Here is a 20712-nt window from a genome sequence, read left to right on the forward strand (position 1 = left end):
GGTCACCTGGGTCCTTAGGAGATAAATCCTCCTGCCTCGGGGTCCCTGCACTTCCTACCTGCCCACGCTCTGCCTGGCTGTTTGCAAGACTGGCTGCTTCTCACAAAAGCCTCTTGCTTTCCTTGCCGGCATTCACGGCCACCTGAAATTGTCTGCATATCTGTCTTCTCCTCTGCTTCCCCGTGTGAGGTCGAAGCTCTCCGAAGGCGGTGGCCCTTCCAGCAGGCCCAGTGCTGGATTTCCAGCTCAGGAATGTGCACACTAGAGACTCAGTCAATGCTGAAGGAATGAATGAGTCAATGATACTCTGTTCTTTCCAAAGCTGATGATCACACACAGCTGTACTATCTTCATGCTAACCGAAATTGCCTAATTCAATTCAAATGCAAAATGCACTTTCACATACTTAATCCTCAAAACCATACTCCGAAGACTTTTTGTGGTTCGGTGGAAAGCCACTGGCTCTGGACCTGTTGGCCTTGAGTAACTGAGTAATCTTGGACTAGACTGTCAACTCCTGGCTTTCGATTCCTCCTCCATAAAGCTAGGATGTTTTCTGTAGCAGCTCTAAGGTCCCTCCTGTGAACAACCTACGAATATTTAAAACTCTGATTGGTAGACTCTTATCCTTTCTCCCAGAATGTTCTGTGAGATGTTTCCATTGTAGTGGCTTCTATGTATGGAGCATCTACCGCATGCTGGGTACTGGGTTAGGTATTTCTCACACACTTGCAATCTGCAAACCACTTGGCTGCAGAAACGGAAGCTTCCTTAGATCAAGTGACTTGCCCAAGACCACACAAAGAGGTAAGTGGTAGAACCAGTTCCCAGCCCTAAGTCTGTCCAAGGACAAAGGCCAGATTCCTCCCACTTCACTACGGTGCCTCACGGAGCAGGCCTGCAAACATGGAAGCTGCGAGAGCAGTCAGGCAGGTGAGGGACACAGGGGCAGGACGGAGAGTGAGGGACTATGGTGAACCCGGGAACCTGGATCCCCCATCTTAATGGGGCAGCTGCTACTTAGCTCTAGAAGCAGTTTTAACAAAGGAATTTGAGCCCAGCATTTCCCAATCATCTGATTTTTCCCTTATAATGTAAGAAATTTGATTTTTATGTAAAAATTTCCGATTCTACAAAGTTCCAGTGGCTTATCAAAACGTACAGAAGCCACTGTGCTGGCCTTTCTGGACAACCTGGGCCCAGGCCTGGTGCCTCTGATCTATATTTATCCTGTCCTGCACAAGGAAGTCACCTGTGAAAGCTGCCCAATTTGTCCCATCAAGTCCAGTGAGAGTTTTTGCAATCACACGCAGAATATTGGCAAGGGGAGTGCGTGTGCTTGGGGGTAACTATGCAAAATGTGTTCACAAGGCCATGCTGTGAACCACTGGGCATTCTTTCTCTCTGGCGAATTCTAAAGGTCTGCTCACAGAGAGCTGGTTTCTGAAGGAGGGATCTGATCGAAGCTTGCAGCTCTCGGCCGCTGATAGCAGGAGGAAGGTGTGCATTCCTGACAAGTCAGCTGCAGGCTTGACTTCAGAGGCACTGCTGACAAGTAGCAAAACCGATTGCTGTTGCAACCTCCTCCGTTCTTCAAGTCCACCCTTTGGGGTCATGTTAAAATGGCAATAAAAGGTAGGAGGCACAAGGAGGACGCGAGGCTACAGAGGCAAGGAGTAAATCATTCGGTGCGTGGTTACAGTGTTTGCAAATCCAGGCTCGTAAAATGAACAACAATGTTCACAGCGAACACCTCAGGGATCCCAGAAAAATGCCCTGGGCTTGAGTCAGAACCGCCGGGTTCAAACGCCCGCTCTGTAGCCTACAGAATGAAGTCTCTAGACTCTTCTAATCCTTCGTTTCCTTATTTATACTTATTCCTCTGTAGGATTTCTTCAGAGGGTCACATGAGATAATTTGTGTGAAAGTTTCTGGCATACAGTACGTAATAATACTTGTGGGCATTCCAGGATTTATTTGCAGTGGTTTGCCTGCATACAGGGAAAGTTTTATTGCATTGTGTTGGCGTGCATGAAGGCGTTCAAGAGTTAGACGTATACGTCTTTAAAAGTCAGTGGTATTTAATATGTGTAGGAAGAAAATACTGTATTTATCCCACCATACACAAAGTTTGGTCCATTTTTCTAATGATACAGAAAAAGTTCAATTAGGCTTAAAAGTGACCGGCCACCACCCTGAGGCTACAGTAATGATAGTCTCTTTAATGGAATTGCTTAAATTAAGGCTCTCCTTATTTTGCACATCACAGCCACCACTCTACCCTTTCTCCTCTAAGCATAGTGATTCCTCATTATTTCTTAGGTTAACCAACTAACGTCAAGCATATGTTTACTCAAAACATACCACATTAAGAGACATTTATTTTATATTTTTTCCCTTTTGCAAATATTTGCAGTTAGCTGCAGAATGGAGATATTTTATGAAGTCAAAAAAGTACATATCTGGGAAAAACGTGAAGTTTCAAAAGGAGCTTTTGAGAAGGAGAAAGAAGAAAAGTCTAATTTCAATGAAGATACGTACATACCAACTTGTGCAAAAGAACGGATAAATCAAATCTACTGTATTTGTGGTAATGCATTCTGTGCATCTGAATTAAAAAGGAGCTGGAGTTGAAAATAATGTCTAAAGCTTTCTTCAGGGATTCTGAAGTATCAAATGGGTTGTTTCTTTTCTTTCAAAAGGCATCCTCCAACAGTATGCCTGCTATTTTTGACCTGTCTTGCTGTAAAAGAAAAGTCTTTACAAATCTAAATGTCCTGTATATTAAAATATTTTCGTTTTCATTTAGGAAAGTGAATCATCATTATATCGTTACAGACATCATACGGAAGCCTAAGTAATCCTTTATCCAAAATTGATCCTTAGTAAGCTGGCAAGGGGCAAGGTCTAGTCATCAAGTATTTTCACGTGAAGATTTTATACAATGGGTCAGAAGATGGCCTGACCTGGGAGGGTGAATTCACTGCTTTTACTGAAAAGCTCGTGCAACTTAAACATATTTAATCCAAACACACCTGATGCTGAGAACCCAAAACAGCACTGATGGGAAAGGTGGGGTCCTGACCGGAATAAACTCGGTTAGGGAAGATTCTGCTGGGAACGAGACTACTAATGGCATGAGAATTGACTGTCCCTGTGAAGGAAAAGGAAAAGCAGAGAATCACCACTTTCCTCAAGGGACAACTACACGAAAGCACAAGTATGCTCCCAGGTCAGTGTGTGAGACGAAGAGAGTCGCTTTCTCAGTCTACCTGGAAACTGGCGGCCTCCCTTCGAAGAACACAGGCCACACCCCACACAACTGTTTCTGTTGTAAACTGGTTTTCAAATTTTAAAGTATTAAAGGCATATGATAAAAATATAAATAGAGAAGTCCAGAAGTCAAAAATAAAAGCTTCTGTCTTCACTAGCCCACTAGGCCCTCTTTCTGATTTATCAGGCATCATTCTAGAAATTTTTAACGTGTAGATATGTATACAGAAAATGAATATGCTTTTTCATACAAATAGGATCCAGCCTTTTTAAAATAAATGGGATCATGCTCTCTGTACTGCTTTGTAAATTGTAATGTTTACTTACTATAACTTGGCTATGTGTCCACACCTGCACACGGGGTCTATTTCATATATTGTCATGACCACAGTGAAGCGGCTTCTCTGAATGCGCCATAACATACTCTCAGACATTCATAGTGACAGACCGAATTGGTGAGTTTTTTTGAGAGGAAATTGAGCAATACCTTTTGACACTAGCAATCCTAACAAACTAGTAGTAGTAAACTAGTAATTTGACATCTAGGAATTTATTTCTCAGATTTGCTGATATGTGCACAGATACACAAGGTCATTGCAGTATTTTCCTAACAGGAAGAGAAAGAAGCAATCAAAACAGCAATTAAAAGGGGTCAAGTTAATAGATTATGAGGGCACTGCTATAATTGCTCTCAAAAGAGAATAGTTTTAAATCAGAGTTTGTGCTATTCTCACCATCATAAACACACAGACACACACACAGACATGCACACACACACACACACACACACACACTCTCCCCAAAGAAGAAATTGAAAATTGTCTTTTATGAGGCATTTGGCTGGCGTTGCTTTCTGCTGCAGTCTTAAAACTTACCCTGAAAAAGGTCCAAATAAAGTTACACTTAAGGATGGAGTCCATACAACCTTTCCTTCAGCAAAATTTAAACAGATTAAAAAAAATCTTCCCTTTGGAACAGCAGGCTGAATGATGGTGGTGACACATTTACCTTACTAATGACTACTATGACAATGTGATTTGACATCCACATGACATTCTGAGGGGTGTTGACAAGCATTCTTAATGCCAAAGACTGAAAATGACCAAGGGTCCATCTGAACCACTGCTTTCTCAGCTGTCCCAAAAAACATGTGGTGCCTGGTGGCCAGGCCAAAGAAAGTTCTTTCTGAAAAGTTCACAGGGCCACACACTCTGGGATGGGGGGCTTTGCTCTCTCCATCTTGTGTGATCTGAGCAGAGCACAGAGCAGGACAACCAGACAGGGAGGACTCATAGCTCTGAGGACAGTCCCACCATCGGGTTTATGGGGACCAACGTTATCACCTGCATTTACTAACCTAGTAAAACTGCTGGTGGGAAACCCCATTACCACTCCTCTTGCTTCATCATGTGCTAACAGACAGGAGTGCAAGTTAAGAGTCCCATGCAATGGCACATAGGGTGTGAAGTGAAATCCATAATATGGAATCCTGGAGCTGTAAGAGGCCACAAAGCTATCACCTGCCTTTACTTTGGATGGACTGTTCTCATGCCATCACAGGTACATTCTTACAGAAAGGAATGCACAGCTTCCTAGATCTCTAGAGAAGGATTTCTCCAAATGTATAATATTTCACATTTGCTCTCATCATTCATACAAATGGGTAGTTCTAACTTCTTTCCGCTGCCTATAAGCCCACTGCCTGGAAACAAAAGCAGCAGAGCTTCCTGTCATTAGGGTAAAGCTCATCCCAACCTCCATCTTTCATCCCTTCCTAGCTAAGGTTGTCTAGATTTCCACTCTCTCCACCACAGCCCACAGGTTCCAAGGCCTCCAGTTGCCCAGAAGCCACACAACTGTCACCATGAACCAAGGAGGACCTGTTGTTTTGGTATTATAGGGGACAGCAGATTTAGTAACCTCAGGATCCTGCCCACCTTAATATTATGCCTCCAGAAAAAGTTTATGGGAAGGCGATCAATATTGGAATGACTTTCAAGGAAATTCCACCCTGAAATACAAACTGGCCAAAATTCACAGGCCATTCATGGTACTTGACAATTCATAATAAAAACAGATCCCAAACTCGGGGTCCCCTGAGGAATTTTAGCTTCTACTAAATCACGTTTTTAGCTGCTTAAGAAAGAGTTGAGGAAAGAAAAGCAAGAGAAAAGTTTGATTGCTGGAGGAGAAAGGCACCCGGCCCACTTCCCCTGCTCATCCCTCAGCCGCCACACATCTGAAGAAGAAAAGCAACGTTATCTGGGAGGACACAATTTTTCAGGATGACTTTTTGTGGAAATAAATAGAGTTGTGGAAACTTACTCCCCATCAGCGTCAACACAAGACTGTTTCTGATGAAGTTAAATTGACGAATAGCAGTGACAAGGGCTTGAGCCTTAAACAGCTTCTAGAAATAGCTTCCCTCCCACTCAGATGAACTCGACACTCTCCACCTCTCCAACGGCCTGTCCCTCAGGAAGCGCGAGTTCCATTTCCCAAACTGGGAGATTCCAGGGCCTTTCTTTCTGAAGAAATAATTTCCATAGAAATTCCAAAAAGTTTTTAAAAGAAAAAAATATGATTTTTAGAGATCACTAATTCCTTCCCTAAGAGGCTTTTGGAAATCAGATGCTAGATTTTTTTTTTGGAATATGAACAGACCTCCATACGTTCTTCAATGGAAACCCTGTGTTACTAGGAAGTCATGGAGGCAGGATTCGAACCCAGACACCCGGCTCTTGAATCACTGTGCACGCAGCCTCTCTGACTCAACTAACCTTTACTAAACCCCGCTAGGTACAAAACACGCTTCTAGACGCAATCACTACTTATTGATCAACAGATAAGCTCTGAACAATGCAACAATAAAGTGTAATAAAAAGCTTTAATGGACTTCCAAAACAGGGTCTGTGGGTTAAAAAAAAAAAAAAAATGCATAAAATATTCATTAGTGATTCTGAACCTATCTGGAATTTTGGCACCCTATGGCTGTTCGATTTCGTGACCCTTTTTACCTTCAACTTGCTGCTTTGTGGTTCCCATTTGGAGCTGAACTTTGAATGAAATAAATATTTGCTTTCAGACTCACAGATCTGCCCTTGAGATAACCAGAGCTTTCTCAGCGCCCAAACCAGTGCTGGGCACTGGAGTCCACAATGCAGCCTGATGCCATTCATGTGACCACATTTAATTCATTTATATGTTATCTGGGACACAATGAGTTCGACCTCAAGCAGCTCAGAGGTTAGAACACCTTTAGAATCCCACTCGATGAGCCTACCCGGTGCTCCTTCTTCTAGGAGGCCGGAACCTGCACGCTGCCGAACAGTCTGACTTGGAAACGTTGGAAAAGCCATTAGGAAAACCCTGAGACTAATAGAGTGTTTTCCCTGGCTAGGAACACGGCTGCTAAAAATAACACAATGGAAAACATATTGTCTCTTACATACAATGGCTGTAGAATATAATTATGGGCTGTTTCGGTCTGGGATGTAGAAAAGGGAAGGAGGTGCCAAGGTCTAAAAGGAGCAAAGACAGTCTGTCCAACCCCTCACTCCCTGTGGCGATTCCCACAGCCCCTTGGTGACTTGGTTTCCTGCTCAGAAACCCTGGGACAGCAAAACCTGACTCTTCCTTATAGGCCAAGAAATGGCGGAGGCAGGTAAGAGTTAAAAAGGTAAGTCTGTGAAGGGACTTGAGCTCCTACCAACAGGTGCCAGCACAAAGTAAATTGATATCACTTCTCTAACCTGTCTAGAAAAAGTGTCACAAACATAATTAATGTAAAAACACAAATATCCTACCTCCTTTGACACACAACATTTGATATTTTAATTAACTTACAGAAATAATTGCTGCTGCTGGGAGTTATGTCACTAACACGTTAATTTTTTTCTAGAACCCTAAAATAAGGAAAAAACAATCAGGAAATGTAGAAGGACAGTTTATTGCGTTGTCTATTTTAGTATCTCTCTGAGCCACAGTTTCTTCATCTGGAAAGTGGGAATAAAACGATTCTGCTAATCTTACTGGGCTGTTGCAAAGATAAGATAAAGTAAAGCATATGAAAACACTTCATAAACAGTCCAGTGCCACATAAGCAGTAAATAAAAACAATCACTAACACGTGGGGCATGAATTCTGAGAAGTGCAGCTATAGCTATTTTGTCATTTAATCCTCACAATGCCACTATTATCACCCCCAATTTATGGAGGAGAAAACTGAGGCTTAAGGACATGAATTTCCTCTCCCAAAATTACACAAGTGGTAAGTGGTGAAGCCAGGACCCAAACCCACGCCTCCTGATGTTAGGGGCACAGTTCTGTCACCCAACTGTTCTTCAATCACAGCGGGAGCACAACAATCTGTTATGAATATCAGTTCCAGCGCGAATCCATATTACTTGACTGCAAAATTTCTGGAGGTTCGCATTCTCACACATGAGACAGTTTTACAAATATTTTCATACCTGCTCAGTTGCTCCTAAATCGTTTTGGTTTCAACAGCCCGAATTCCCATTTGCCAGGTATCTTTAAATGATTCTTAACTTTGTGCTTGAACCTTCCACAGTGTGTGAAAGAAACAAATATGTTTTTCACGTCTCTTTAAGCTTGGTGGTGGGCTAACTACTCACATCACGGCCCGATGTCCCCAGATTAACCTCTTTAAGTCAACTTTTCGGGTCTACAGCTCCCTTTAGAGATTGTTATCATATGCATATGGCTGACAAGACTGTTGACTCAGTCTCACCAGCAGAAACCCTGTCCCGCCAAAGCGAGGTTTCCTTTTTTAAAGCAGGCTTTAAAAACTACTTTTATCAACCATTCTCCTCACCCTAGAAGCCTTTATCTGTCCTCTTAGAATTCACAAGTCCTCCTTTCCTAAAGTCCAGAAACCCTGATATCGCAAACAGGATATTTTTCTAAGTCTCACAAAATGCCTCTGTGAGAAAAGTAAACAGACACACTTAAGGGAAAAAAAAGTGCAATGTTCACAAACCTGACTGTTTCTGTAACATTACGTGGATTTTTATTTTTGCCATTTTACAACTTGGAAATACAGAAATACTCATAGTCCCAACTTCAGGTCTAAGAGTTAAAAAAAGAAAGAAAGAAAGAAACCAGCATCTGGGAATAATCCATAAATACATACATTCTATCAATCCTCAGATCATCCTTCTAACCTTTATTTGTGGCATTTTTATAGCATTATTCACAGGGTATAATCAGCATAATGCATAATGCATCACTTGTTTTTCAGCTCTATTCAAAAATCTCTGTTCATTCAATAAAAAAGCTCTGAAAAAAACAGCCCCAAAGCACGTACATTCGGTGGGAAAGCTGTGCGTACTGATTCAGCTTTCCTGCCAACAGAACAATGCAGAGAAACAGAGCTCAATGTTTCCAAAATAATTTTTGGCAATAACTCGAAAGAAAAAAAAACGCATATTTACCAGTACCCAGAGCTCCACAGGTAAAGTCAAGAATCTAATTCATCTTCTGGAACTTTTCGTCTCTAAAGGACTCCAGGGTCATCCTTCCGAGCTGTCAGGTAAAACCCCCCTCCATGTCTCCACCGTTTTCTTTTGCAATTTTTCCCAGCGAAACTCTTGTCATTTGCATAAAACCTACTTCTAGCCTATAAGGACTTTTTGAGTAGCTACTTGTTAAATTGGCTGTCTTGACATGCTTTTTCAAGCATGACATCATAAATCTCCATAGAAACCCTAACCCCACCTGCCTACATGCCAACGTTACCTGTCAGGCAAAGACTTAAACAATCGTCTGAAATTGTTCATTAATGAAACCCTTTTAGGGGCTTTGGATCCCTGCATGGTATAATTTGTGCTGTTGGCAGAAACTTAGCCAAGAGTGATGGCTTCATTTTTCAAAGCCTGAGCTGTTTTGCAGAAAACAATGATCAAAATTATAGGCATTCGTTAATCCGCCTCTCCCCATCTAACAACGCACTTAATCGGCTGAAGAAAACCCTACAGAGCAGCATGTGCCTCTCTCTGCAGGATGAAGTTACGTTGAAAATGTAGGTTTTGAAAAATCTTCAATTGATACTTCTAAGGCTTTTCTACTCTGCTCTCCGGCAACCCCCCTTCCTACTTTTTACCAGCAAAACTTGCAAAACAGGTTCCTTGCTGGAATGTGTGTGCATGTCTGTATGTGTGTGTGTGTATGTGCATTTTCTCTTGGCCTCTGTGGTTGCAGAGGTGGTAGGAGAAGGTGTTGAGAATTTTTTAACTCTTTCCTAACACACGCACATCTTTCTTTGTCCTAGCTGGCATAAGTTACCAGAATAACATCAAAGCCAATGATCTTGGGTTTTCTTGCGAATGGTCGACAGGCTCTAAGACATTCAAACTCTCCTTTATTCACTCACTTTTCACCATACCAAATGTTATCAAATCCCTAATGTCTGCATAAATCTTTGGACAAATTTCTGCCAAATTTGTGCCCAACTCCTCTTGTAGGTGGAAGTGACTCTGGGCTCAGCACTCTTTCTTCTCACCTCTAAATTTACCGCAGGACACACCTCACACTCCAAGTCTAAGTCTGCCGACCCCAAGGGACCAGAAAGGTTTGAATGGGATTTGCTCTAAACCCATGAGAGTTTGTAATGATGTTATCAAATGGCTGTCAAACGCCATAGCAGAAAGTTCTTCAGGGGGAGTGAGCAGGGAACCAGGAAGCACTGGAAGGCAGCCTCAAGCAGAATCTGCTCCAACACGGCAGTCTTGGAAGCGGCAGTAGCTGAAAATGCAGCCTGCTTTAACTTGCCACAGAGCCTGCTGCAAACCGCAGCAGACTCACAGCGTCTGACCTCCAAGGTCAGAGAGCAAGTTTTAACCCCCACACCTTGCTGAGCCCGCCCAGGTATTTGCAGAGAGAGCAATCACTCGTGAAAGCTCTCAGAGCGGCTCTTTTCAGAGAAGGAATCCTAAATGCTTTTGATCCCCTCCTCTGACGATTCTGAGTTGCGCATTGCCATAGTTCACAGTCAAGAGATGGGACAGTACCTTCCAAGGGAACCGGGAACTACTCTCATTTAATACAGCAGCCAGAGTAGGAACACTCCTCCGAGGCAAGACTATTGTGAGAGATTCAATTACTGCCTCCGTGAGATGAAAATACATCCAGACGAAGTCTACACTTGTGCTTTACCCAGTGGGGCACCCACACAATGTGAAACAAACAAAAACAAGATACAACCCGATCTAGGCTTTATTCAGTGAAATCTGAAGGTAGGGCGGAGGCACTATTCAATTATGGTTATTCCTCAAAGTTCCATTAGAGAGAGAAGCATGTGGACATTGATTCAGCAGTCAGAGTGGTTATAAATTACACCAAATCTTCCCTTTGGGTTATTTAGGAAATCACAATATCACAGCTTTTACTTATTGAATTCAAGTTTGGAAATGAGGGTGAGAAGAGTCAGAATCTGAAAGTCAGGCAAATGGAGATTGTCACAAAATAACTCAGATGTGAGAGCCAGCCGATTAACCCATTCATCAGCAGGGGGGCGAGGTAAACACCGGACAGAGGAGTTGGTAACCAACAATGACATCACTATGATGATGCGAGGCTCTTGAAATATTTAGAGCAGGGTAAGTTCTGGACAACAATCTCAGCAACAACAATACATGCGAGGGCTGGACAGAAATCCCAAGGCTTGCTTAGAGGTGACCAGCCCAGTTATGACTTTTCCTCCCATCCCCAAATGAGGAAAATATCAAGCAGGATCAAGCTTTTATAGCACTGAGATCTGCCTGATAGCTACAGAGTACCACACTAACCAAGTCAGAGCTCAATATGCATAGAGATGGGCTATTTTGTTTCTATATTTAGCAACCTCAGAAGTAGCAATGATGGACTTGGATAGCAAATAAGATTCTTTCCCTTGAATTTGTTTCAACAAAACTCCTATAACAGATAAAAAGCTGCTCATAATAGATGTAGAAAAGACCCATGAAAATATAAGAATAAAAGTAACTGATGAAAGACGTTGGACTTAACCCTTTATGGCCTGAAATTTTGTTTCTTAAAAAAATATGAGTTAGAAGTTGTCACGTAGAAAAGGAATACTTCTCAGAGTAGGAAAAAAAACAATACTTTTAGAATTAAAATAACCAATGCTTATGGCATTTAAGCCTCAGGACAACAGTATAATGCAAGGATGATTCTTATCCCCATATTACAGGTGGAGAAAGCGAGCCCTGCAGAGGCTGGGTGAGTTGAGTAAGTTGGCGTGACCACTAAGTGTCGGAATCTCCATGTGAACCCAGGGAGACCTGAGATTTGAATCCAAAACACATGCGCTTAACCACTACGGATGTTATCCCTAGTCTAATAAAATTGCTCATCATCGGACATACTGCAATCTTCACTAAGCAAGCCATGCTGAAGGGTTTCTTTAGTAGACTAACCTGAAAGTACATACTGGATTGCAAAGGGTAAACATGGACCTTCTGCAGATCCACCGAGATACATCAAGTCAACAGATGGGACCAGGGTCCAGAATAGTCCAGATGGGGAGAGTCTATCAGCACAGCGGTGGCATTTATGTGGCTTTGGGCTATAGGGAGGCCTGTAAGGACTGAACAGAGTAGGATTAACATATTACAGCTCATAACCCCAGGACAAATAGGCCACTAGAATGCAGATAAGGCTAATGAAACAGCAGACTCCCGAGAAAGGTCTGCAACCTAAAGTTCTGGATTAAAGAAAAACTGACAAACACCAAAAAGAAAAAAACAAGTATACATTTTATATGTCAAGAACACACTGTATCACCAAAAGAATAAGGGCACTTGAATTTCTTTTTTTAAGAGATGCTTTTTTGGTGAGGAAGATTGGCCCTCAGCTAACATCTGTTGCCAATCTTCCTCTTTTATTTTTTCTCCCCAAAGCCCCAGTCCATAGTTGTGAGTCCTAGTTGTAAGTCCTTCTACTTCTTCCACGTGGGATGCCGCCACAGCACGGCTTGATGAGTGGTGTGTAGGTCCATGCCCAGGATCTGAACCAGTGAACTCTGGGCTGCTGAAGCAGAGCATGCCAACTTAACCACTATGCCACTGGGCTGGCCCTGGGCACTTGAATTTTTGAGTGAAACAATGGAAACCAACTGTGGTCATTCCCTAATGCTAAGTCCTTGAACTTTCACTCTGTTTTTGTTTGTGGTTGCTGTTTGCTTTAGAAATTATCCATTCACATTTAGTCAACTTTTGCTATGGTGCTGAGCTGATGGTCAGTTTTATGTGTCAACTTGGCTAGGCTATGGTGCTCAATTGTTTGGTCAAGCCCCACTCTGGATGCTGCTCTGAAGATATTTTTAAGATGTGATTAACATTTAAATCAGTAGACTGTGAGTCAAGCAGATTACCCTCCACAGTGTAGGTGGGCCTCATTCAATCAGTTGAAGGCCTTAAGAGCAAAGATTGAGAGTTCCCAAAGAAGGAATTCTGACTTAAGAATGTGACATCAGAATCCTGAGTTTCCAGCCTGCAGATCTTGGGCTCAAGGACGCAACATCAACTCTTACTTGAATTTCCAGACCATGGGCCTGCTCTACAGATTTCAAACTTGCCCAGTCCATATAATTGTGTGAGCCAATTCCTTAAAATAAATCAAGTTCTCTCTCTCTCTCTCTCTCTCTCCCTAACCTATTGGTTCCATTTCTCTGGAGAAATCTGATTAACAGAGCAGATGATGCCAATATGTATGTGTCCAGTCTTCTTTTCTGGCTTAGATTCCAGCTGTCTCCTAACTCCAATTATCTAACAGTTATTTTCACTTGGAATACCTACCGTAATTTCAAATGCAGCTTGTCAAGACTGAAACCCAAGTGACTGTTTAGTATTTATTGAGGATGAACTGTATTTTATAAAGAAGAATAGACATATTTGCTGTCAAATTAAGATGAAGGAATATAATCAATTCACTGATTATTACAGTAAATATCAATGAACTGAATTTCCCATTAAAAGACAAAGACTAACAGATTAGTGCTAAAAAAAAACCTAGTTGTATCTAGTTTCTAATAGATAGACTCGTTATTAATAAAGAAAAGTTGAAAATGGATAGTAAGTCATACCAGATAAATGCAAACAAATGTAAAGCAAGAGTGATAAGATTAATATTAGGAAAAGTTAATAAACATTAAACAGAAAAAGGGATCATTTGGTAATGTAAGAAGACATAATTTATGAAGAAGGGATGATCATCATAAATTTGTTTACAACAAACAACAAAACAACTAAAAACTAGGAATGCAAGACGAACAGGATAAAAAGAAAATTATAGTGAGCCTTAATTACAATATACAATATTGTACAATAATATATAATATACAAATATAGTGAGCCTTTGTTTAGAACTGAACAGCACTAGAAAAATAAAATAAGGACTGAGAAGAAACGAATGATACAAACAACAAACCTGATACACGTGTGTGTGCACGTATGTGTATATATAATGACTACAAAACAGATCATTTTTAATGAATATTTATGGAACACTAACACATATCAATTGTGTATTTGATTATTCAAAAAAAAAAATGTGCTAAACAAATCCTTAAATTAAAAGTAGGAATTTTAGGGGGCCAGCCCGGTGGCTCAGCGGTTAAGTTTGCACGTTCCACTTTGGCGGCCCAGGGTTCACTGGTTCAGATCCCCGGTGTGGACATGGCACCGCTTGGTAAGCCATGCTGTGGTAGGCGTCCCACATATAAAATAGAGGAAGATGGGCACAGATGTTAGCTCAGGGCCAGTCTTTCTTAGCAAAAAGAGGAGGATGGGCAGCTGGTGTTAGCTCAGGGCTGATCTTCCCCCCACTCAAAAAAAAAAGTAGGAGTTTTACAGACTGTATTCTCTGGTCACATCCAAGAACATTATAAATAAATAATGATAATCTCAACTACTTGGAAATGAAATATTCCTGGGCAACCCTTAAATCAAAGAAAAAAATCAAAATTGAAATTTTCAATTTTATTTAAAGAAATAAAAGAGGAAATATTTCATACAAAACTGCAGGATACCAAATACACACTTTGTATACAGTTCACAGCCCAAGCTGGTGTCAGGAAATATATGCCCTTAAATGCCTTCATTATTGAACAAAAAATACTAAAAATAAATGAACTTAATACTCATTTTGAGAAATTATAAAGGACAACAAAGATAAGTTTAAAAACTAAGAAAAGGCAACTAATTAAGATAAAAGTTGAAAATAATGAGATAGCAAACAATAATCTAGAAAAGATAGATAAATGCAAACTGATTCTTTGAAGAAATTAGTAAAACGGATAAACCCGAGAGAGTGCAAAAATGACATTTGCTCTCTAGAAGCTTATATGGGCACTAAATTTCTTGGTACTTAACTAGAAGTAAAATAGATGCTGGATGGAGCAACTGGAGAAAGAATCATGGAGATGGGGCACACACATGCTCGACTTGGAAGAGCAATGGTTCTCACACTTTTAATATTTAGCACACTTTTGTATAGGAGAATGTTCTGGTTCAGTTGAAATGTTTAAGAACAAAAAGGAAAGAAAGAAGGAACAAAGGAAGGGGGAAGAGGGACAGAGGGAGGACAAAGAACCCAAAAGATGGAATCAGTAAGCGGTAACTAGGCACATACTACCCGTTGATTTCCCACTATGGACAACCACTATCTATAGTACCACACCATCCACCTGCTCTCCCGTCAGCATCTTGGTGCTGTTTTGAGTAGCAATGTTTACTGCCCCAGCTGTGATAGTAAGGACTCATGAAGCAAAGACCCTACATATTCCATTAAATTCAAAAATATTTCCTCGGTGCAAGCATGATGAAATGTAAAGCCTCTTACCTACTGCAGTAAGTTGCACCCCTTTCCACATTTGGTCAAAACCAATGCCTCAATTCAAAGTTCCCCTGATAGCCCCACAACGTTACACAACATTCACAATTCACCTTCATATGTGTGCATGGTTTGCAGCACATCCCCTTAAAACCTCGGATTAGGTGAATGGAAGGAAGGAGAAAGGGCAAGCCTGATAAGACTAAGACGCTGAGGTGGAAATGCAAAATGAGGTTGGTTGCTAAAGTGGAGCCCTTAGAGGACATGTCAGAGAGTGTTTCAAAAAGAAGACACTACAGAATTTCATTGAAAAATCCACTGAGCACCAGACCAGATCGTTTTCCCCAAATTCCATCCCCATCAGCACATGCCAAGAGTTAACACTGGTGCCCTTTTCCACCCACTCCTCTCATGATCATGACTAATGGGACTTCAGTGGAAGTTCTCTAGCCCTCCAGTGGTTCCACACAATACGGACAGATGACACAGAGAGCTTAGTGACTTGCTCAAGGTCTTGCACAGTTAGGAATAGAGTGAGACCAGAATCCAGGTCTTGGGGTACCTGACTGGGTGTTCTTGCCTTTTCTGCTACACCTGCTGCAGCCCTTCGTACCTTCATCCTTCTCCCATCAGTCAACAAGTCATTCCCATTTTTCTTTTGAATATCTGATGTGTCCTCCTTCAGATTGGCCTCCTTCAATTCTGGCTGAGCTCCATTCCCACGGCCCCTATCCTGGGCCTTATCAATGTGGCCTGGACACCACAGCCACTTCCGGGCCAGCAGCCAGGCTTTACTCGTAGTTCCCCCTGCGTAGCACTGAAAAGCTAACCTGTAAACTTTGCTTTTATTGCACTTTCCTACTCAAGGCTACAGTGGTGCCCAGTGTCTGCCACTGAGCTTTCTGCTTGACTTTCAAGATCCAACACAATCTTGCTTTCTTCTACTTGAGTCCACTGACTTCCCTCTTCTCCAAATGACACTTCCGCCTCACTTGGAGGGGCCTACCCTTTGATTCACAGGGAAGCCGCCTCCATTCTTGTCTCAGTGTTGTCCCTTCCTGTCCTCTTTCCTCCATCGGAATGCCTCTACACTTTCATTCTATTCATTCAGATCATAATTTGTCTAAGGAGAACAGATTGATGGTTACAGAGGGGAAGTGGGTAGCAGGAGGGCGAAAAGGGTAAAGGGGCACTTATGCATGGTGATGGATACGAGCTAGACTATTGGTGGTGAATGCGATGCAGTCTGTACAGAAACTGAAATATAGTAAGGTACACCCTGAAATTTACAGTTATAAGCCAATATGACCTAAATAAAATTTTTTTTTAAATTGTAATCTGTCAATATCCTTGCCATAGATATTTATTGAATAGCTACTATGTACTGGGCACTGAGGAAACAGAGATAATTAGGACAAGTCTCCTGTCTCTGGAACCCTCAATCATTCCAAGAGACTCCATTCAAATTCTGATTTCCCATGTGAAATCTTCCTTCACTGCTCTGAATGCCAGCAAGCTTTTGAGTTACGGACCACTATTTCCTAATGTGTCCCATAAAACAAGAGTCCCCAAAACAATAATTCTGTGGTCAAATAGATTGGGGAAATCCTGCATATTTCATTCCTCACCCACCTACTCACAAATGCCCACCTGAGATTCACAATGTCATTTAGCATATTAAGAGATCTGAGCAATCCTGCAGTGTAGAAATTAATTTAACCTTGGTTGACCAAGAATGTCCCAAATTAGAAACATTTAGCCCATTCATGAAACAGCTTTTAACAGCCTAGAGCTCTAGGATTCTGTAGAACATACTCTTACAAAACACTAGTCTAGATCATTGCCACTGAGAATATACACTGTTTCATGTTGCCCTAACGTGTCCTGGCCTTGACTTCCCAACCCGAATGATTTCCCCTTAATGAGAAGAGTTTTGACACACATTCAACACCCGCTATAGGGCAGATGTATTATCTCATCTAATCCTCACCACAACAGTATTGTCTGTCTCATTTCTTTGGTTAAGAAGAAGCTTCAGGAAAATGGACTGACTCAACCAACAATCGCACAGTTAAGGGTGTCCCAGCGTACATAAACTCAGTTACATTGGACCCAAAAGTTGGTATACTTTCCACTAACGACATGCATCCTTGGCAGGGCAAGTACTGTCTACTTGTTATACACTGCCTGATGCTGGGCTAGTGTAGGTCCATGATAAATAACCACTGACTGAATTAATCCAAAGAAACACCTGCAGGAGAAAGAACGAATAACAGCAAAGAAATGAGCTTGATGAGTGAGAGGAGGAAGGACAATTTAGACGTTTGCAATATGAGTTCTGCATCGACATGCTGGACTGAATCACACTGGTCTTTCTTAGATTCCTCAATACTGAAAATTTCCATCTAATCTGGTGGCAATTTCCTCTAGGTTCTGCTGACTGCCACTTTCCAGGTGTCTCCTGCCACTGCGTAATGACACTTTGGTTCTTGACTCCCCCTGACTTTCCCATCTCCTCCCAGGCACTCTTTAACAGGTTTTCCAGTAGAATCTTATTTTGATTTTTTGGCACAGCTCTTCTTAATATAGCGCTGTTCTCAAAATGTGTTCTCTCGTTCCTCCACACCACTAATTAAAATGAGAGCTAACGCAGGGGTGGATGGCACCCAATTAAAGATGGATTAAAAGCCATGTGTTATGAATGATCCTCATGTAGGATTCTGTTTCCTTTTTCTGTATTTGGTATGATTAATGTCAACCTAAAGTCAATTTTGCAAGAAAATTGCAACCCCTTGAATTTAGTCTTTTCAATCACTGAGTCCCCACCACAAGATGTCCTACTATGTAATATTCCAAATCTTCTGAAATGCACTTCCACCACACTTTAGGTCACAATTCAAAATATCAGTCCTCTGGGAAACATTTCCAGGCTAGCTCCTTCATCTGGTCCCTGAGTAGCATCATCTGTTAAGTATTACACTGCTCTTTCTGCTTATTTATTTTTACTATAGTTGTTCATCATACTCCAAGTTAAATGACTATTGTTTCTGATCACAGTCTGATTTCCCTTAGACATATCCAAGATGATCTGGAATTTCTGAGAACAAGAAATTATTTATACTGATTTTCAATCCCATCGCGTTCTTTATTCACAGGCATCCAGTAGTTCATCAAACACACACTCACATATACACTAATATAAATTCTCTAAGCACAATGTGTACTTCTGTTATGACACAAGCTCCTTCCATTGGGAGGTGTTGCTCTGGCAATAGTAACATCTTCTCAATTTTTACCTTTCTCAGATGCTCATCACTATTTATGCCACTGCTCCTGGGTTTTTTTTTTTTTCTTTTTTTTTTTTCCCCGAGGAAATTAGCCCTGAGCTAACTGCTGCCAATCCTCCTCTTTTTGCTGAGGAAGACTAGCCCTGAGCTAACATCCATGCCCATCTTCCTCTACTTTACACGTGGGACACCTACCACAGCATGGCTTGCCAAGCGTTGTCATGTCTGCACCTGGATCTGAACCGGTGAACCCCAGGCCGCCGAAGCAGAACGGGCGCACTTAACCGCTGTGCCACTGGGCCGGCCCCCGCCACTGCCCCTTTAGTGCCGAATTGCTTTGGTTTCCCGAATTATTAAAGGTTGATCTAATCAGGAGGCTGGCATTTCAGCCATTCCGGGATCACTACTAAATTTCATACCTACTGACACTGGGCAAACTGGTCCCCCATTCTGGTCCTTCTCCATTTCCTCAGTGTTCTAGAACATCTCTTGATTCCATCATCCATCAGAGAGATGGTGTAATCTGGAAGTTAAGAGCAAGGCCCCCACAGCCAGACAACAAGATTTAAATCCTGGCATTGCCACTTACTTGCTGTGTCACCTTGGGCAAGATGTAACTGCTCTGTGCCCCGGTTTCCCATTTTGTTAAGGAGAGTTAATAACAGTGCCTATCCCATGGACTCGTTGGGAGGATGGAATATGCTAATAAATATAAACAGCAATAGTGTCACAGTTTTAGCTGATGCCAATAATATGTTCTCCTTGTAATCTTTTCCACTTTCTCACCACTATAAATCATAGTTTGAGAAAATAGTGCTAAAAAAAATGCTGAACATCTGACAAAATTCTCCAGTAGTCTGTGTAGGATATTTCTTTCCTCTTCCTATAGTGATTTGTCATTATTATTATTTGCTCCACATACACTGTATTTGATTTCTTAATTGTCAAGAAGTTGTTTGCTTTTCCTTAAAGGTTTAGGTAAAAAATTGGTCTGTAAACTCATATTCCATCATTAGTTCAAACAGCTAAACTGTTTCTGCTGCTAAACATGGTCATTCTCCCATCATCTTCCCCTTTGGATTAGAATAAATTAATAGCTCTAAGAGGAAATTCTTAGATGGGTCTATTTCCTTTACTATAATTTATAAAGTTTTCATTTGTGTTATTTACAAAACATGTACGATTTTTCAAAACCTACCCCTCTACACCATCAGCTTTTACCCAGACCTCTCCCAGGGCCTAAGGCCTCCACTAACTGAATGGTGCATGGTCTTAGCACATCCTTAGTTCCAATTAGCCTCACCTTCCAGGCTTTGCTGATATATCCATGAACATAGATGCATATTTGGGAATTCTGAACACTTTCACATATATAGGTTGATCTGAGTTAATACAAATGTGACAGACAAAACCCGACTAATTTGGAGTTTTTTATACATAACGGAGGGACTACAAACTGATATCCTGAGATGTACAGATGAAGAGTAATCCAATGCAATAGGAGTTCTGCTATGATATAATTAAATTCATCAAAAATAAGTCATAAAGATGCCATGGCACATAGTTATAAATAGTTACTATATTTACATTATATACAAATGTGATTGATGCTATTGTCCAGATAGGTATGAAGTACTATGTGCAGCAAAGTCAATGAAACCATTAATTGCACTTAGGACAGTTGATATAAGAAAATGGGAGATTTCCTTCTTGAACTAGATTCCACAGCCAAAATCTGGATAAACCAAACATCTCAGTAGGTGCTAGAACCAAGATGCTACAAGGAAGGGAAGTGGTAGATGCCACTTCTGGGCCAACATATTTAAGAGCCTGTGCACAACCCATTAGCGCTCGCTCTTTCTCTGTCATGGCGACTGGGAATCCATGTGTCAAGATGGCATCACTAAAAGATGGAAGCAGCCTGAATCATGAAGTTATTGCGAGGACAACTTCTCAGGAGAGTTGCCCAAACAACAAACTCTATGTGTGTGAAAAAATATTTTTGTGTCATAACACACACACACATACCCCAACAGTGTTTATTTGTTATGCAGCATAATCAAGACTGTCCTGATTAATACATCAGTTTTAAGGTATACACCTCCTACTGGCTCCTTTCTTATTATAGCTCACATTTGAATGGGGCCAGCTAGCTATAGAAAACTAGCACACAGAAGGGAGGAGTGAGCAGAGGCAGCTGGCACTCTAGTCTCAGTTTGTGACATCAAAAGCCCTCTCCACAAAAATATGTTACTTGCTTTGCCCTAAAAGTGTGTCACCCTCACTCTTCAGCGTGTGG

General features: G+C 41.4%; 1 protein-coding gene across 25 annotated transcripts in view; it reads right to left on the reverse strand.

Moving 5' to 3' along the window:
• The window catches only part of KIAA1217 (KIAA1217 ortholog), a 702592-nt gene that overhangs the window by 255588 nt on the left and 426292 nt on the right, over positions 1-20712 (reverse strand). Inside the window, exon 1 of one of the 25 annotated variants that reach the window (XM_070501290.1) lies at positions 8736-9033. The exons of 22 other annotated variants lie outside the window; for them this stretch is intronic. The gene's annotated coding sequence lies outside the window, so the exon portion shown is untranslated. Of the gene's footprint in view, positions 1-8729; positions 9034-20712 lie in introns of those variants that run through there. 2 more of the 25 variants (XM_070501289.1, XM_070501291.1) reach the window with 2 other exon arrangements.

This window comes from Equus asinus, chromosome 29 (genome assembly GCF_041296235.1).
Source record: "Equus asinus isolate D_3611 breed Donkey chromosome 29, EquAss-T2T_v2, whole genome shotgun sequence".
Lineage (NCBI taxonomy): Eukaryota > Metazoa > Chordata > Mammalia > Perissodactyla > Equidae > Equus > Equus asinus.